This window comes from Chrysemys picta, chromosome 17, assembly GCF_011386835.1.
Source record: "Chrysemys picta bellii isolate R12L10 chromosome 17, ASM1138683v2, whole genome shotgun sequence".
In the NCBI taxonomy this organism is placed as follows: Eukaryota; Metazoa; Chordata; order Testudines; family Emydidae; genus Chrysemys; species Chrysemys picta.
The window spans coordinates 7729601-7734900 of record NC_088807.1 but is presented as its reverse complement, the minus strand read 5'-3'; positions in this window follow the sequence as shown (position 1 = coordinate 7734900).

The window sequence follows — 5300 nt, the reverse complement described above, 5'->3', positions numbered from 1 at the left end:
GCCCACAGTAGGAGATGCCAAAGACCTGTCTAGGGGCTGCTAATATCACTTTGCACTCAACAAGGGAAGGTTTTATTATTATTGTTGTTATTTATTTTACATTGTGTATTTAGGCATCATCCTGGAACACACAGACAGGCAGCGTATGAAATGGCTGGACCTGGAATATCTGCTGATGTGTAAGTAATAAATACAGCTGAAGTCCTGTTCATTAGTGAGTTCTAAAGGAATTTAGCTGGCAAGCAGCAGTAACCGATACCACTGGTGCAAAGTGCATCAGCCCCACAGCAAAGGACAAATTCACTCTTGCCCAGTAGAAAGTCCGCTTTAATTTTCCCTAAAGGAGGAAGCTGCAGAAGGTGTGATATGAGTCAGTACATCTCCTGGTTGTCCTGGCAATGCCCCCTCCACAGCCAGTGCTATCCACTCTTTGGGCTTTATTGGCTCTCTGTGGACTCCCCAGGTGAGAAGAAGTTGTCGTCACTTTCTGCTACCTCAAATTTCCCACCAGCATTTTTTCTTCCAGTAGGTGCCCTGTATCCTGCATAAACCAGCTTGGACCTGGCCTCTGTTAAATTCCAGGTTTAGTTGAGCTCAGGCAGTGTGTCCTGAATAGAGATGGAAAATAAACTTAAAAGTGGAAGCTATTGAAACAATGGGCCTTCTTCCATTTACAGCAGAGTGGATGACTTGCTGGTAGAGTCAGGGTCTCCCCCTAGTTGAGAGCATGGAAGGGACCCAGTGGAGGAACCTAAAGCTTTGTTTGTATTGGAGAGCTGCTGTAGTGTGATATTCAGTGGCAATAAGTCACCAGCTATTTCAGGCAGAGGTGACTATATGAAAAGTGAGGCATATTCATCTCTCATGTATTTTCCATCCAAACAGAAGGACTGAGCCCAGTCTCACATTTTTTTGATCATTCTGCTCAGGTAGTTCAAGGTTCTGTGATCACACTTAGCTGTGATTTGACAGTCTGTTCACTAACGTGTTGTCCTCTGTAATTTCAGCTCTCCAGGTCCTACAGAAAGACCCAAGTCCCACTGTCCAGCTGGTGGCAACTGAGATCATAAGTGACATCCGTTCTGGCCGAGTGATTGGGGAATGAAGCGGCACGGAGAGAAACAGAAGAAGGCGCTCCAGTAGTATAAAGGCCCTACTGTCAATCAAATGTTAACCCACCCCTTGCCCACCCGTCACCAGAAGTCCCACACCCATGGGGTATTATTTCTGGGGTCAAGGCGGACACATAACCAGAAGCAAGATGTGTCATGTGGCCCCTCTAAGAACTCCTCCCACTACCCTCTACCAATCAGGAGGGGTTTCAGCCACTGGGGACCACCCCGAGAGGAGATTTGACCAACTGGGGGGAGTTCCAGGGTGGGGTGCCCTGTCTGGAAATGGTTCATGTGACCCCTCTAAGAACTCCTCCCACTATCCTCTACCAATGAGGATGGGTTTCACCCTGATAGGAACGCCCCGAGAGAAGATTTGTCCAATCAAGGGGAGTTCTGGGGCAGGGTGACCTGTCTGGAAATGGTTTGTGTGACCCTTCTAAAAACTCCTGCCACCGCCCTCTACCAATCAGGAGGGGTTTCAGCCACTGGGGACCACCCCAAGAGATTTGACCAACTGGGGGGAGTTCCAGGGCGGGGTGACCTGTCTGGAAATGGTTCATGTGACCCTCTAAGAACTCCTCCCACTGTCCTCTACCAATCAGGATGGGTTTCACCCTGATAGGAACGCCCTGAGAGAAGATTTGAACAATCCAGGGGAGTGCCGGGGCAGGGTGAACTGTCTGGAAATGGTTTGTGTGACCCTTCTAAGAACTCCTGCCACCGCCCTCTTCCAAATCAGGAGGGGTTTCAGCCTGTGGGGACCACCCCAAGAGATTTGACCAACTGGGGGGAGTTCCAGGGCGGGGTGACCTGTCTTGAAATGGTTCATGTGACCCCTCTAAGAACTCCTCCCACTGTCCTCTACCAATGAGGATGGGTTTCACACTGATAGGAATGCCCCAAGAGAAGATTTGACCAATCAAGGGGAGTTCCGGGGCAGGGTGACCTGTCTGGAAATGGTTTGTGTGACCCTTCTAAGAACTCCTGCCACCGCCCTCTACCAATCAGGAGGGGTTTCAGCCACTGGGGACCACCCCAAGAGGAGATTTGACCAACTGGGGGGAGTTCCAGGGCGGGGTGACCTGTCTGGAAATGGTTCATGTGACCCTCTAAGAACTCCTCCCACTGTCCTCTACCAATCAGGATGGGTTTCACCCTGATAGGAACGCCCCGAGAGAAGATTTGTCCAATCAAGGGGAGTTCTGGGGCAGGGTGACCTGTCTGGAAATGGTTTGTGTGACCCTTCTAAAAACTCCTGCCACCGCCCTCTACCAATCAGGAGGGGTTTCAGCCACTGGGGACCACCCCAAGAGATTTGACCAACTGGGGGGAGTTCCAGGGCGGGGTGACCTGTCTGGAAATGGTTCATGTGACCCTCTAAGAACTCCTCCCACTGTCCTCTACCAATCAGGATGGGTTTCACCCTGATAGGAACGCCCTGAGAGAAGATTTGAACAATCCAGGGGAGTGCCGGGGCAGGGTGAACTGTCTGGAAATGGTTTGTGTGACCCTTCTAAGAACTCCTGCCACCGCCCTCTTCCAAATCAGGAGGGGTTTCAGCCTGTGGGGACCACCCCAAGAGATTTGACCAACTGGGGGGAGTTCCAGGGCGGGGTGACCTGTCTTGAAATGGTTCATGTGACCCCTCTAAGAACTCCTCCCACTGTCCTCTACCAATGAGGATGGGTTTCACACTGATAGGAATGCCCCAAGAGAAGATTTGACCAATCAAGGGGAGTTCCGGGGCAGGGTGACCTGTCTGGAAATGGTTTGTGTGACCCTTCTAAGAACTCCTGCCACTGCCCTCTACCAATCAGGAGGGGTTACAGCCGCTGGGGACCACCCCAAGAGATTTGACCAACTGGGGGGAATTCTGGGGTGGGGTGACCCATCCGGAAGTGTTTCGTGTGACCCCTCTAAGAACTCCTCCCACCACCCTTTACCAGTTGCGATGGGTTTTGGCTGCAGAGGACCGCCCCAAGAGGAGATTTGGCCAAAATAGGCCAGGTTCTTGGATGGGGTGAACCGCCCAGAAGAGGGTCATGTGACCCCTCTAAGGACTCCTCCCAACGCCCTCTGCCAATCAGAGTGCAGAACCATCACCCCATAAGTCCCAGTACCGGGCAGAGGAGGCAATCTCTTACCAAGAAGACATGTTTTAGAAATTGTGGAAAGGCTGAGAGGAAACGTGGACTCCTCTACCACCCCCGTGAGAACTTCAGACTTTGTTTTAGCCCCGAGGACCTTTGGACTTGTATGGAGAAAGTGCTACAGCAGTGACAGTTCCAAGGAGGGCCCTTTGACTCCACCCTTGATAGATACCTTGGAACCCGACCCAAAAACCCAAACCTTCGTGAGGCACCCCAATGAGTGTGACGGCCTCTCATTGTCCACCCCGCTAAAGTTGGAAGAGGATCATGGCTTGGGGGAGTCACCAGCGGACAAGGTGAACGGGAAAGACGTCGCTCAGGTAAACGAATGATTAAGAAGCGACGGTTGATCATGGGGGCGTAATGGGGTTAGGAATCGACCTGGCATTGCATAAATCTAAAAAAAAGCAGTGGGGTGCTTACACTGTTTTTTGTCTGAAAATCTCTCAACAGCTCGACGATGCCTTTCTCGAGACCTTTGAGAACTTACACGTCTCAAGAGGAAAATCCAGAAAAGGACAAAATAGAAGAATGAACCAGATCAGACTCCCTCATTGTAGGGGTCATGGCATCCATTTTTACAGGCGGCTGTAAAAGGTTGTGTTAAACCAAGCAATTAATAAAACTTATTTAAATGTGTCCATATGAATGTGTCCCCCTCCATACTTGTGTTAGTAAAAGACGGTACTGGGAACAGTCATGTCTCCACAGATGACTCTGTTAAAGAAAATATATTATACCCCCAGGGAAGTTGGGAGCTTTGGCGCGGTGAATCCTCTTTTTCAAGTGGCCAAAAAGCATAGTAAAACTTGAACTAGAAGACAGGTAACAGCTTGGCTTTCAGACCAGGATGCTTACACTTTACACAAACCGGCTCGAATACAGCTTCACAGGAGAGATTGGGGCTGATGTACATTAAAAGGAGGAAGAGAAAGAGAAATGTATCATACCTGCAACGCACTGGTCCCCCAATACCCTTTAAAAGAAGGGCTTTGATGCGCAGGGCCAGCCATACGCAAAAGTCCAAGAGGAAGCCTGGGCGAAAGAGAAGACGCTCTCCGCCTGGTAAAAGAGAGATATTTTAATCAACATGGCTTTTGTTCACTGCGGGTCTGAAGAGTGCATCAAATCCGAACTAGACTTGTTTCAAATAGCCCCTACCCAGACCAGCATTGAGAAAAGCATCTACATCGAGGTGCCGCCTCTATCGGCTGTTACGAAGTCTGTCCCCATTGATGTTTTTATAGCACGGAATGGCATCGATTATATGGATTGAAACAACACACTGCTGTAGCTATGTTGCAAGATTGTAAAAGGAGACGGAACTGAACTCGCCATGGACGCCGAAGTGGGCTTGGTGAATTACCCTGTGGCCTCTGTTTTCAGTCAGTTGGATGTCATGCTGGGAGACGGCCTTGTAAGCCAAAGCAACAACTGTTACCCTTACAGGGCCTTTATAGAATCGGCGCTCAATTACAGCGACGACACCTTTACCACGTAATTTTCCACTGGCCTCTTTTACAAAGACACTGCCAGACAAGACGAAGAAACAGAGTTGGATGGCGGAATCTAAGGTTTGTGAGGCGTGCAAAGCTGATTGCCCAGAGCAGGACAGTAGAGCTGCTGGGTCATCTACAACAGCGACCTGTTTTTTTCAAGAAAAACTTTTATTGAACGGAGTGGATGTGAAAATTACACTGACACGCAGTAAAGGCGCCTTCTGTTTAATGGCATTGTGTCAGCATCCCTTTTTGTGAAGAAAGTACAGGTGGCCCTGAGTGTTCATCTGGGGCACGCGGAGGCCCTGCTTACCGCTAATGCTAAATATCCCATGGACCGTGTGAGAATGAAAGTGTTTAGCATCCCCGCGAGCAGCAGGGTCAGTAACCAAGAGAACCTGTTTTGGGGACAGTTACCCAAAATGGTTGTCCTGGGGTTTGTGGATAATGATGCCTTTAGCAGAAGTTACACAAAAAATCCCTTTCATTTTCAACATTATGATATTAATTTTTTGGCCTTGTATGTAGATGGTGAA